This window comes from Physeter macrocephalus, chromosome 2 (genome assembly GCF_002837175.3).
Source record: "Physeter macrocephalus isolate SW-GA chromosome 2, ASM283717v5, whole genome shotgun sequence".
Classification (NCBI taxonomy): Eukaryota; Metazoa; Chordata; class Mammalia; order Artiodactyla; family Physeteridae; genus Physeter; species Physeter macrocephalus.
In genome coordinates, this window is record NC_041215.1 from 113,116,733 (window position 1) to 113,132,165 (window position 15,433).

Consider the following 15,433-nt stretch of genomic DNA (forward strand, 5'->3'; position numbering starts at 1 on the left):
CACTTTTGATAAATTTAGAATTTTTTTGAAAAGCATTCTAATGTTCTTTCTCTTAATTTGTGAATCTGTTTTGTGTGAACTCTTAGGAAACAGTCATTGTATTATTGTCTTTAAAAAAGAATACCTCTAGAAATCTGGGAAGGTTTATATTAAACTGAGAAAAGTGTACCATCTGTGAGCTCCTTAGTTCTCTTCTAAGGTCTTAATTTCAAAATGCTATAATGTGTATTAGGGTGAAGGCTAAGTTACAGTTATAAAGAGGCTCAAAAACACAATCACTGACATAAATAGAAATTTATTTTTCTCTTACTCGAACATAACTTTGCTCCATGCAGCCATTCATGATCACAGGTTCCCTCCATCTCGTTGTTTTTCCCTCCATTAGTGAGCTATCCTTGTCTGCATGATCCATGCTGGTCCTAGGCATGTTTCTTCCAGCTTGTGGGAAGGTCAGGAAAATACAGAGAAGTACACATCTGATGACTTCAACCTCAGAGCGGGAAGTGGAATCCATCACTTCCCACATTATTCCATTGGTAAGAATCCAGCACGTGGCCACCTGCAGCTGCCTGGGAGGCTGTGGAATGAAGTCTTTTGCTGAGCTGCTGAGTGCCCAGCTATAATGAAAGAAAGGGAAGATTCACTGTGGTGGACAGTTAGTGGTCTCTAATGCAGAATGGAAGCTCTAGTAACTGATACTATGTCTCCCATCAAAGGGGCAACATGCTTAAATTTCTGTGGTGTTCCCTTTTCCTCTGACCTCCTAGCAACCACATCATCTCTGTTTCCTCCTGCATATTCCCTTGAACTTTCTGGGTCATTGACTTATGGTAGAAGATAGATTGTAAGACTCCATATTCTTTCTTTTTTCTAGAAAATTCTCCCCTCTCAAAACAAAACAAAATAAAATGCATGTGCAAAATCAGGCAGATGGCTATGACTTTTTTTCACTTTTCTGTTAAGTATTACATCTTTGTGGAGAGTACCCTATTTCTGTTTCAGCTCAAAAAAGTATAAAGCAAGCATTATCTAAGTTTGAGTTTAATATCGCCACACTATTGGTTTAACATCCATCTGGGGCTGTGTAATATTGAAGCAATTTTCTATTTCATTTACAGTACAGAATTCATGGATTGACAGGAGCTATTGCCAGTGGAGGAAACAAGAACCTAAACAGATGTACACCACATGCAATATGGTACAGTTTTAATTTCCCGGAGAGAGTATTTCCTAAGGTACTGGTAACATTTCTTCCCTCCCTTGTCAGGACTGTTATTAGTGTGCTGACAGATTCCTTTCTCTAAATGTACCTGCTGGGTGAGAGCCTCTATTATGTGAGACAGGTGCACTGGGGTTTTCTTGGGATATTAAAGACTGTGAGTACAGAAGGTTGGTAAAAAGTGTACAAACATTTAAACTGTCTTTTCCTCTCTACACTTAACATTTGAGAAGGGATCTTGATCAACAGTGTTAGTCCATGTCTTTACCAGCAAAATAAAAAAGAGGCTTCACCCTTTATTGCTGAACATATGTACCTGTACTAGTTGTTAAAATTATGCAGCTCCCCGTTTCTCTATATGCTTTAGATGCATAATGAAGGTAGCAATGGAAAGTGTTCCTAAGCAGAGCAACCTTCTCACGACAATGAATCATTAATCAGGCAGATTACATTTGCTTTCTTCACCACTCAGCCATACAGAACCCACCCATGGAATGAGATGATTTATTATCAAAGCCTTGCAAAATGTTTTCCCATTTCAAGGTGTTCTTTTGGCATATCTGGCAGTCCTATTTCCTGATAGGGGGAAGTAACCAACAGAGAGACATTCTGGCCCATATAGTCCTCCTTTTAAGCTTCAGAATTGCCTCACAGCAGGTATTTTTCAATCATTTAAAAGAGAAACTTTAAAACTTCCTGACTTGCCTGGTAGCCACGTTATTTGTACCTCGTTTTTCCTTTCTATTTGCCATAAGAGGAGAGAGTTCAAATGGATTGGGGAGTAACTACGTGAGTAGATTAGTTTATAACCTAGAGTCTGTCATACAGAGTGAAGTAAGTCAGAAAGAGAAAGATATCGTATATTAACGCATATATGTAGAATCTAGAAAAATGGTACAGATGCACCTATTTGCAGGGCAGGAATAGAAGCACAGACATAGAGAACGGACCATGTGGACACAGGCGGGGGAAGGGGAGGGTGGGATGAATTGGAAGATTAGGTTTGACATCAGTACACTACCGTGTGTAAGATAGATAGCTAGAACCTGCTGGATAGCACAGGGAGATCAGCTCGGTGCTCTTTGATGACCTAGATGGGGGGAGGGATGGGAGGAAGAGGGAGGTCCAACAGGGAGGGGCTATTTGTATACATGTAGCTGATTCACTTCATTGTACAGCAGAAACTAACACACCATTGTAAAGCAATTATACTCTAATAAAGATGTTAAAAAAAAAGAAAAAAAATACAAAATGTGGGAGGAACTGCTACTTCAGGGCAATATGAACTTTGCCATGCAACTTAACAGACTTAGAGGGAAACGTCAAGAATTCAGCTGGTTCACTCTGCTACTGCCACATGAGATTATCTGGAACTGACCACATTACTGGTCAGCCAGTGGCTTTGGTACAGAGGAGAGGGCCTGCAGACCCAGGGAGGAGATGGCTCCTTTGCCATCCTCATCCTCTGGGTTGAACCGCAAAGCCTGGATCCAGAGCTGCTCTTGGAGGCGGCTGAGAAAGCAAGGAGCAAATTCTCAGGCTGATTTCCTTACCCCTGAGAGACAGGACTTGGAGTCTAAGGAGTTATACAGAACTTTCCCCCCAGGTAATTGCAAGTTCTAGAGCAATCAATGTATTCTGTCACCTTGGAACTTATTAAAAATACAGATTTTCTAACTTCACTGCCAGAGATTTTGATTCAGGAGTTTGGTGTTGAATCTGCGTTTTTTAAAAAAAGTTCTCTGTAGGATTCTCTTGCAGACTAAAATTTGAAAAATGCTGGAGAAAGAGAGGGGGAGAGAGAGAGAGAGAGAGAGAGAGGGAGAGAATATAAAAACTATGGTGCTAAATGGTAACAAGAAGACTGAACTTTTGTGAATTATCATACTCTGCAATTTATATTTGATGCATCATAGCCCTTAAATATTTCTGGGACTACTGTTAAAAACCAGAAAACAACCCCCACCCCCCAGAAAAAAAGAAGAGAAAGGAAAAAGAAATGTCTGTTCACTCTAAGCTAATACAGCCTGCACTTACAGGCAGCTATTTCACCCTAGATCCTTCCAGAAAAGGAGCATTCATAACTTCTTTTGACAGCCAATTAGGGTGTTTAACATCCTTATATTTCCAGGAGTTCTGTCTTAGATCTAACCTACATATCTCTCAAACAGAAGTTTAAACATCTTTTGAGCAAGGTGGAGAACAACTGGTCAGGACAAGTCTTTTTGAAATTTTAGCTTGATTTTCTTCAGGCAGGATAATTGCATTTTACACCTTTTCGTCATGGGGCTATCTAAGAGCTCTTTATTTTTTTAAAAATTGTTTTAAATTTTTAATTTTTTCCTCAAACCCATCTATTTAATAATTGTGTTTTATGTCTTCCATAATCACATCAAAACATTAGATCATAAGTTACATGTGTGGATTTTTACTGAATTATTATTTATTGTTGTTTACCCCTCAGGGCAAAAGCTTCAAGATTAGATATGATGGCTAGTAGGTGTGGGGCAGCACTGGCTCCACTCTTGATGACCCTAGTGGTATATCAACCCACCTTGCTCTGGATCATCTATGGAGATTTTCCCATCATTGCTGGTCCTGTTCTCCTTTTGCTACCTGAAACCAGAAATCTGCCTTTGCCTGACACGATCTACGATGTGGAAAATAAGTGAGTAAACCTTCTAATCATCGCCTGGGAGGGACTGTGTGCTTTGGATCTGTGGGTGAGAAAGACAAAACACCTAGTGGGTCCCTCAGATCACTGGGAAGGCTGAGCCTTTCCTGGGATACTTCCATCTTGGGCCATTGCCTTCATGAGTGGCAAGGTCATTTCTATCCATTGTGATTTCCAGTCTAGACTGCAGAAATCCCCTCTGCCCTGTTCTCATTGTTAGTTTAGTGCTGAAGAGATGATAATTAGCTCTGTTGTGGCAGCACATCCTACCTGCCCTCATGGTGGTATTTCATGATCCTCAAATCCATAAGAGCCTGGGATATAAAAGGGAAACAAATGAAATGGCCAGTGAAGGAATAATGTTAGGAAGATCCCATAGAGTTAAAGATTCTCTTTGAAAATATAATAAAGAAATAAATCTTATGTATGTGCCGGTAAGATTCAGGCAATTTTGCTGCCATAAGTAATGGAAAGATTGAGGATAGGGAAAACAAGAAACTGATAAGATATTTTAAAATAAGAAAAATGGTATATTCGTGATCTAGGGATCCCATAATAAAGTTCCACAAACTGAATGACTTAAACAACAGAAATGTATTGTCTCACAGTTATATAGGCTGGCAGTCTGAGCTTAAGTTGTTTTCAGGACCATGCTCCCTCTGAAGGCTCTAGTGAAGGGTCTGTTCCAGGTTTCTCCTGGCTTCTGGTAGTTCCTTGGCTTGTGGCAGCATAACTCCAGTCTTCACGTGGCATCTCCCTGGCATGCCTCTGTGTCCAAATTTTCCCTTTGTTAAATGACACCAGTCATATTGGATTAGGGGCCCACCCTATTCCAGTATGACCTGATCGTAATTAATTATATCCACAACAACAAATGTTTCCAAATACAGCAATCTCATATTCTGAGGTACTGAGAGTTAAGACTTCTACAGATGAGTTTTGTGAAGGACACAAGTCAACGTGTAACAAGTGGAGAGTTCCCTTAAGATTTTCAATCCACCTCTTGACTTTCCAAAGGTGTCATTCGCAAGAGGTCTAAAGAGACCAACTGACAATTGGCAACTTCCAAACTGCGTTCTGGGGTCTGCAGAGTCAGCAGAGCTTTTTCCAGCCTAAGTGTCAATCCCATGGATTTTATTGGATTGTAAGAAGCTGATGGTTAGAGGATCAGTTTGTACTTGTGCATGGAGGGCACGCAAATTTATTTTTATTTTTTTCTGTTTTTTAACGTTTGTTTTTATTTGCTAATTGGCTGGTTGAATAGTTGTTTCTGTTTTGTTTTTCCAGCAAAAAATTCTCAAGAAAAGTAAGTGAAAAAGATTCCTACATAAAAGTGACAAAATTTTAATGAGATTTTACAAGCTGACTGGTGAGGAAAAGAAAAATACGAAGAAAAAAATGGGAGTTTTCCTTTATATCTACAAACTAGCAAGGAAATAAACCAAATATACAAGCTAGCAAGAAAATATACTGGAAAATGAAATCTCATTTATAATTAGTGATTATTTATAATCATTTGTAATTAGTGATGTTGAGAATCTTTTCATGCATCGGTTGTCCATCTTGATGACTTCTTTGAAAAAATGTCTGTTTTGCACCTCTGCCCATTTTTTTTTTACCTTTAGTTTCTTTTTATTTATTTATTTTACTGTTGTTCTTTAATAAAGCCCCAAATCATCAAGCTGGGAACCAGGCAGATAGTGCTGACGGGACCAGGAGTTTGCTGTCACTCATAAACCTGCCAGAGCATTTGGTGTTGTTGACGGGGCTACAAAAAGGCCAAGAAGGACAGATTGGTCCACAGCCCCTTCCTAATAACAACATCTACCGTATACAGGGCCTTTAGTGTGTGCTGGGAAGTTTACTTGAGATATTTGCTTTGATACTCGGAACAGTCTTGCGAGTAGTCACTACTATTAACATCCTGCTTTTGCAGGTAAGGAAACCAAGACTTACAAAGTTAAGACACTTTTCCAAGGTGGCCCTAGACCTTCCAACTGGAGAGCCAGCATGCTCACACATTATCCCCCTCCTTCAACCCAGACAGCTCCAGCCCTCAGTGCTTCCGTCCCTGCCGCCTGCTGACATTAGGGCCCCGTGCTGCCTGTCAGTTACTCAGACCCTCTCATAACCCCCACCACTCCTTGTAAATACCTATTTATTCTTCCTGCTCCAAATCTGTGTTTCTCTCACTCTGAATATTCAGAGTTCAAATAACCGGAGGCAGATGTATGTGGTGGGAGGTAAAATTTTACACTTGCCTGCAAAAATCACATATTATCTGTTTCCATATATTTGGTTTATACACAAGTTTGGTCCTGCCTGGATGTATAAGGGCTGGGCCTCTAACATGCCTCCAAATTATACTCTCTGATTCATTTGTTGGTTCTTTTGTTCATTATTCATCCTTTTACTTTTCAAATAGGTATTTCAAGTAGATGTTTGTGGAACGTCTATTGTGTTCTAGGTTTTGGGAATACAAAGCTAAAAGGTTGGTGTTTGATCTAAAGAATCTCAGTCTAGTAAGAAGATGAACAAGTAAATAGATGAGTACAACCTACATAAAAGTTATGCTATAAAGATGTGCAAGAAACTGTGGGAAATCATAGCAGGAGCACCTAACCCAACCCGGGGGAGCCTGGAAGGTTTCCTCGCAGGTGACACCTGAGACGAGTCTAGAAGGAAGTGTAGCACTGAGCTAAATAAAAGTGAGCAGGGGTGATCATTCTGTACTAGAATGATTTCATTTTCTAAATTATATATATATATGAAATTATATGGTATGTACTCTGCCTTCTTTTCACCTGGCATAATTATTTTGAGATTTATCCATATTGAATATATCAATATCCTTTTTATTGTTCAGTTTTATTCTATTCTGTGGATATACAACAATTTGCTTCTTCATTCACCTCTTCATGAACATTTGGGTTATCTCCAGTTATTGGCTATTTACAAATAAAAGTGCTAGAAGCATGTACAAGTCTTTGTAAGGGTATACGCTTTTGCTTCTCTTGGGTAAAAACCTAAGAATGGAATGGCTGGGTAGTATGTAAAGTGTAGGTTTGACGTTAAGAAATGAATGAACTGTTCACCAAAGTAGCTGTACCATTTCTCATTCCCACCGTCAGTGTATGAGTTCCAGTTCCTCCACATATTCATTGACACATGGTGTGTTCAGTCCTTTAATTTTAGCCGTCCTAGTGGATTTGCAGTAGTATCTAATTATACTTTTAGTTTTCATTCTTCCAGTTACTAACACTGTTAAACATCTTTTCATATGCTTACTTGCAAACCATATGTCTATTTTGGTGATGTGTCTGTTCAGTTCCTTTGCCCCTCTTTTTATTAGGGTGTTTATTTTCTTAGTAGTTTTGAGAGTTCTTTATATATTCTGGACACAAGTCCTTTATCAGATATGTGATTTGCAAATGTTTTATCTCAGGCTGTGTCTTGTCTTCTCATTTTCTTAACACTGTCCTTGAAGAGCATCTAATGACTGGTCATTTGGGGGAGTATAAGTGCCCAGAACCCTTGCTTCAATCTGGGATGACTCTGAAGGGACATCTTAGATCCAGAGCTCCCCATGGGATGGGCGAGGGCTTCTATTGTGACTACATTATGGGTCAGCTTCTCCATCTGCAATCTGCCTTCTCTCTTCTTCACAGCTCTTATTCCAAAGGATACTCTACAATAACCTCTTACATGCAAGTTTCTCTCTGTGTCAGTTTCCAGGAACCACACCTAAAGCAGGGCCTGTGACTGTTTTTGCTTGCTTTAAATCCTTACTCTCTAACTGAATCCTACCCTATACACACACAAAAATGTACACTGAAGCACATCTTTGTTTGTCCCTAGTTAAAATTTCTGGAAATCAAGTCTAACTCAAGAATATACATAGGGCTCCCCTGGTGGCCCAGTGGTTGAGAGTCCGCCTGCCGATGCAGGGGACTTGGGTTCGTGCCCCGGTCGGGGAGGATCCCACATGCCGCGGAGCGGCTGGGCCCGTGAGCCATGGCCGCTGAGCCTGTGCATCCGGAGCCTGTGCTCCGCAACAGGAGAGGCCACAACAGTGAGAGGCCGGCGTACCAAAAAAAAAAAAAAAAAGAATATACATAACCTTCTTCTACTCTCTTTTTTCCTTAAAGAAGCTGTACATTACTTTCTCAGAAGGATCTACTGAACCACATGCCACTCCGCTTGTCTTTCATGTGGCTCTAGGTGTAGTGCCTCCACCTCCAAACCTCCTTCCTGCTAGCCTATTGTCACCTTTCTGACCTTAGCTATTTAGATATTCAGCAGAGGGATATGCATTCTTGTGTCTTACAACTAGCTGTGCAAATCATGCATGGACCCTAATATACAACAGATTCAATCTGAGTCATTGGAATTTTGTGGCAGCTCCATAATTTGTACGTGGGAGTGGCTCAGGCAGCTGTCTCATGGGGTGGAACACAGAATGGGGTTGTCTGAACCTGCATTTGCAAAAAACTTTACCGAAGAAAGAAAAAGAGTCTATTGTGTGTATGAAGGAATGAACGATGAGGAAGTTGATTGAAATTATATTAATGTTCCTCCAAGCCACCTCTTGGCACTGGCATTCTTTGAATGACTTGCTGTCTTTATGTTTATCTTAGGTGTTTAGGACATTGAGATGCACCACCCCACCTTCCCACCCCCTTTTTAAAAGCAAAGTCTGATTTCTCTTTTTTTCTTTTCTTTTCCCCACAGTTTGTATTTCCTCATTCAAGTGTTTGGATAGTAAATTTACCTGTACACATGTCTGTGCTCCCAGCCATACATATCAATTTGTAAAAAGCCAAATAGAGAACAGTTTAGCACCAGTGAAATGTCAGGAAAATGCCCAGAAGGCACCAATACAATATTGGAGTTTCAAATTTTGAGAATGGAATTAGGCCATTAAATCAGTTTTCGTGCCTGTGTCAGGGACCATAGGGATATGTCCTAGTTCTTTAAAAAAAAAGAGCAACTGAAACTCACTCAGTATAACTCATGGGTCCGTACAGGGGACCTGTGGGAAACCCTTGGACTTGAAACTAATTGAATCTACATTGAAATGGCCTTTTTCTTCCTTTATTAAATATCTGATTTGCTCGACAACCTTTTACTTTGGCTTGCTTGCATTATTCTTTTTTGGCTGCACAAGTTGGCTATTCTCCAAGGTTAAAAGAGAAGAAAGAAAAAGAAAAGAAAAAATCGGGGCTAAATCATACTGTTTGTTAGATCACAGGTAGAACCTTTCCTTTCGTGTTGGAGGAAAAGACACACCTCCTCTGGTTTAGATGGGAGACGAACTAATTTTCAATACAAAGAGTTATTATAATGTCTCCAGTGCCATAGTGGAAGCAAAAACATCCTTTCTATTTGAAAAGTGAGGAAGGATGACAACATATGTCTGGGCCCATCATCCTCATTCAGACCCTTACCATAAAAACCCTGCCTCTGATTGCAGGCTGAATTGCTCATGACCACATTTCTTTTCCAGGACTTGACAAATTGTGCTTTTTCTAACAGTCTCATTATTAGCATGCTGCCTGTTCCTTCTATCCACTCCTGCTGCCCTGCTGTGGTAGTGATTGTTTTGTGTGTATAGGTACTATTGCCCTCAGAGTTGAAGGGTGCATTGTGAACAGAAATAAACCAACGGATCTATTAGTGACTGTACAAATTCTACCCACTTTTCGGACAATAACTGAAAGATCTCTTCTTGGGAAAGTAAAGTTTCCTTTGAGAATTGGGAGTTAAAACTTGTGTTTACAACTGTGCCTACATCCCCTTTTCCCACTCCCTCATCCCTTTTACTTTTTTATTTATAATTACAATTAATAGCCAGAAAAATCATGGAAAGTTTAATTTTTTTTTTATGTTCTATAGAAAAAAAAAAAAAGGTGAAAAAATTTACCCAAGTACGTTTACTGAGATGTTCCTAGCAAATCTAGAAGAAATCTTAGTGGACTGCAGCTTCACACTTTTCATGTATATCCCTCTAATCCTTACTTTCATACAAATCTAGGAAATTAAAGATGTAACAGATTATTAGAAATATTGCTATTTGTTCATTAGGGAGCTTGGTAAGAAACTTATTATTTTAACATTTGACAAATTGTGTGGTCTAGACTGCAAATTTATAGAATGATGGGAAAGTTTGGAGGAGGCCTGGATCCGTGCAAGCAGCCCTAGAAGAAAATCTTTAGTTTGATTTACCTTTTAGGACTGAAGAATATTTATTCCAGGATTTAAAGGGAAAGGGGTCCTCCTTTCCCTCTTTGCACCCAGGGTTGGTTTGACTTGAGGGGTGAGGTATTCAACTGCTGTTGACTTTGCTTTGAATTTCTGGCTACAGAACTTTCAGAGGACAGTGTACATCTCTTGTTGGGTGCAATATAGGTGGGTGTGTGCTGGCACTGGTTCACTCCCAGCATATCTCAGGAATGAACACTTTCCTCCCTGCACATGGACTCCCCACCAGCGGAGCGACCCAGAAAGAAGGCTGCCCCACTTCACGTGTGAGCAGGAGAGAAACTTCCCTTCCCTGACGTACTCATCTGCTAGCACTTTGATATTTCCAATGTGGAGGTCATCGGAGCAAGTAAATAAATATTAGATAAGGAGCAATCAAAGATACGGAAATCTAGCTTAAGTCAAACGTCATAAAATGGCGAGACAGAGCCATAAACCAATCACCAATCACCGAACCTTGGTCATACTTTCTTTTCCTTATACTACCCTAAGAGTGAAAGAGAGGAAGGAAGGAAAGAGGGAAGGGAGGAAGGAAGAGAGCAAGAAAGGAGGAAGAAAGAGAAAGAGAGAAAGAAAGTTTAACTTTATATATAGCCTTGCTTCAGTTAGAGAGTGGTTCAACTGTTATCAGCATTCTCTGGGTTGTGTTATCAGCACATAACTGTGTTATCAGCACTGTTCTGCTCCTCTGAATAGCATTTAGGAACTCTCTCAGAACTGTGGAGCCTTATTGCTAGCAGTAATATTCTCAGAGATATATATAGACTTACCTCTGACCCACAAACTGTCCCCAGTATAGATTATAATTGTGCATAAACCCTTCTTTCCTGCACAACCATAATGGGTTTCTCTATATGGGTTTATGTGACTTTGGTAGATCAGTCTTAGCATTGGTTGTAAAAAATAATCTTGCACCTAATATATGCATATGACTTTAATAAGTACATGGAGAATTACATCCTAAGTGATTGTACAATAGCATTTTTATTGCAGAATTGAAAAGTTTAAAATGATGCATGTTAACATCTGAATTTGCCACTGCAACTTGAACTCCTCTTCTGCTTGTGGAGTTAGGCGAACTGTGTCTACAGAGATAAGATTTCAGAGTACTTGTGGAAGGTAGTGGGGATTAGGGCATTTATTGGCCTAATTAATGGTGACAGGGTATATCAAAAGTGAGAAGAAAGGCTCTCTTCTTTCAGTGGTGAGTCATGGCTATAATCAACAAAAGCTGGATTTCTTGGAAAATTAAAAGTGGGATAGTCCAATTCTTGTACCATCAAACTATCATCTAAAATGCGGGCCACACAATACATGTGTACACAGTGAACTTCTTGGTCTGTTAATGTAATTCTTAAAAAGCTCAGTTTATATTTTTTCCTGTGTGTCTGAAATAGCAATAAAATCCACAGAGCCCAACTTGGGATTCCAGTTACGTTTCTACCTCAAGAGTCTGTGGTCTCAGAGAAGTCCCTTAAAACTCCTTGGTTGCTGGATTGCTCATCTATAAGATGCAGAATATTGTGGGGCAAAGTTGGAAACCCCCCTTGAGGGCTGTGATGCTCTGGACTGGTACACCTTACAGTGCTTCCAGAGAGCTATTTCTAGAGGCGATTAGTTGGTTTATAAACAAATTCTTTTGATGTGAAGGTTTAAATTGTGTATTGGCAGCAATTGTTTGAATAATTGACTTGAATGAGTTTAATTGGTTATAAGAGAGTGTTTTGTTTCTTCGGATGATGTAATTACTGCCTGTGTTGAGTTCCTGCAGGAATGATTTAAATGTTGGATGTATTTGAATTCCATCGGTTGTACAAGTGTGCATTTGATATCTGTGGGTTTAGTTAGTTCCCCTTGGTGTTCTGAGTGTCCTGTGACAGTAGGCAGTTACCATCTCGCCACCACCATTAAGGCACCAGGTATCCACCAATTCCCTCATAAAAAGAGATATGGGATCACCTCTAGCAGATCTAACAGCCCTGGGGAGTTGTGGATGGCCCCCTCCTAAGAGGAATCTTCTGCGGCGGGGGGCGGGGGGGGTGCTTTTCCTCTTGGAGGACCGGGCCTTCTCTCAAGTCTGTTAACCTGAGGAATAGTCATGTCATTCCACTCAGTTCTTCCTCCTTAACTTAGCAGGGGATTCAGTGGAGATTTAGCGCTGGTAGTAGCAGAGCTGGTGATAGTGCAACGGAGCCATTGGCAGCAACCAACACTATGGTATCAGGAGTTGCTGGTAATGAAGAACCTTGTGGTAGGACTGAAGCCAACAAAGCTGACTGCTACAAATTTAGGTTGAAGCCAACCCAACATGCCAATTGACAAGAGTTAGGCTTCACTATCCTTCCAGAATTCTTTTTCTGTGCTATAGCATGTTATGATTGTATAACATTCATCATCTGGAATTCTCAGAATATGTTATAAGCAATAGCAGCATTTGATGGCTAGAGAACCTTTAGACATAGTTATATAGTTTAATGACCTACAGCTTTTTGCTTTTTACACATAGAGAAGTAGAAGTTCCAAAAGGTTAAATTAATTGATGTAGTCCTCTAGCAAGGCACTATAGAATTCAGAAATAGGATAACTACCATGAATGGGTAGTGGGCAATTTCTTTTCTTTTATAAGAAATGCAAGGAAGAGCACTTCATATCATCGAAGTTTGGTCATCTGCAAAAAATAACTTTAATGTGATATTTGGAATGGAGCATAGAGGTTATCTGCCTTCTTTACCCCACCATGAAGCCAAGAGAGCTAGCCCAGAGGGTAGCAAAGAATCTAGTAGAGAATATTTTGTTTCTTGTCTGCCTTGCTGATATGAATTTTAGGATTACACACTTGGGATACATGATAAGAGTACACAAAAGTCTAATTACAATGAAAGGAGAGGTTTATTTCAGGGGTTCTTAAATTTTTTTGTGTTGTGACTGCTTTGGCAGTCTGGTGAAGCTTGTCACTCTTCCTCAGAGTAATTTTGAAATGCACAGTATAAAATACAAAGACTTCAAGGAAAGCACATCACACTGAAATAGTTATCAAAATAATTTAAAAATTGTCATAGAGTAATATGTGTGTTTCTTATTTATGCATTAAGTAACAGAATTTAATGGCTGGCCTAGTAATCATCATCAATCCAAGGTAGTGACATATACAGTATTTCAGTATATCTGTGAAGACTGTAACAAGACATAGAAATATCAGTATATTCTATCTATAACAAAGTTACATGTACTGCTGATACCACGGTGGTTTGGTACCTGCATTTATATTTGAATGAAACAGTAAATTTCAGTTAGATGTTAGTGAAGATAAATGATGTCATTTAATTTAAGAAATTCAAGTTCACGGATCCTTTGAATTCCATCCCTGGGCCCTTTTCTGTGGGTCAAAATGAAGAACCTCTGGGTTTCTAAGTCATCTTTTTTCACCTGCTTCTCTGGGATGGTGTTCAAATAGGGATTCCCAATACGTTTTCAAATAGGGGGCAAACTGGTGGCTTCATTGGAGGAGAACTGAGTGGAGTTAGCAAAGGATTGCAGTAAGAGCATAGGCTAGATGAATCCTAGATTGACTTATAAAGTAATAACGTTTTTTTTTTTTTCTGCCCATTCACTGTTCTTTCTACATAATCTTCCTCCAAGTCAGGTGCTCCGTGCTTCTGAGTGATATGAACCATTCAGTTAGACGTAACTGTTAGTGGCAATGCTTTAGCTTTTACACGGACATATTAAGTATGTATATTTACATATGGTCTACAGGGAGAAGGCAGTATTTATTCCAAAGGAATCCAGTGCCAGTGATGGATTTTTGGTTTCTTTGGCACCTGGGGAGATGGATAAAGGGATATTTTTGGCTGTTACTGATACCTTTCAGTCGCTTCCTGCTTGACTATTTCTCTTGCCTACTCATAAGCCAGGCATACTTCAGCAAACAGAAGGAAATAGTTCTTTTGCAGTTTGCTCTTGGTTCTACTTATCCTGGCAGTAACATTTCCCTAGGGGCAGGCAAATACTCCTTCAAGTTGAACATCTCATTTGCTGTGCTGTCATTTGAGGTGAAAGTCATTTCTAGCTTGTAGAGGAATGATTTCATTCCTATGAGTGAACAGATGGGTTAATAAAGCTGTCTGAGGTTGTAACCTGGTTTACACACTATTTTCAGGGCATCATGGTGTCATGATCCTGAATTTTGAACCACCAATAGTCTATTAGATTATAAGCACCTTGAAAACCAGGGTTAAACCTCACGTAAACCAGGCCCATATCAACGCGGTAGAGAGGTATGCTTCACCTCTAGGCTTTAAGAGGTAAAGGTGGTGTGGTGTATGTTGCTGTCATGTAGCACAGAGAAAATATTTAAGCTCTGCCAATAAATTAACTTCATAAAAAAGAACTAAAATGAATTGTGTGCTATTTTATTCTAAATGTGTTTTCTTTATTGCCTAACTTCTCTAACTATAAAACGACTTTGGCATCTTGAAAGAAGTGATCACATAAGTGCAGGAACATTTTTTAAAGAATTGACGCTTTATGAGCCTAAGATTAAGGCATTCTTTTAAATATGTTGTTTTAATTATGTTCTCAAGCTCTCCTACTTTTTGTAGTGAGCTAGGTTTTGTTTTATGGTTCACTGCAGTATGCACTGAGACTTGTTTTGAAGCCATGTAAGAGGGAAGATAGGGAAGACGGTGGGGGCAAGCCGCCATTCTGCTGGACCTCTGCTAGGCTGAACTGTCAACAGTGTACACTGCAGGCACCACTGATGCTTAATAGCATAAGGCAGAGGTTTTCAGTCCTGGCCACATGTTAGAATAATATGAGGAGCTTTTAAAACATACCAATTAAGTCAGAACCCCTGGTGGTGCGGCTCTGGCTTTGGTATGTATTAAAACACGCCAGGCGATTCTAATGTGCAGCCATAGTTGAGAATTATTGGTAAAATGGATGTGAATATCAGTCTACGAACACAAATGGGCAAGAAACTGAACTCAAACTATTTTTTATTCCTAACCTCAAGTTCGCTATTAACCTCAATCTTTCTTATGGTTTACTTAACCACCCCCCCATAGTTCAAAGTTGTTACATAATGCAAAATTTGGGGGATCAGAGGTACCTCTTTATTTGTAGGTCATCTGCCCTCTGAGGTTACCATCGTGTGTCCACCCTCCCATTAGGATGGCACTTGGGGTCTAGTGGTGTAGGACGCTTGGAGCACTTGTGTCTTTCTGAGTTGTGCTTCACCAAGTCACCAGGACTAGGGCTAAGGGGGTGCCACAAAATTC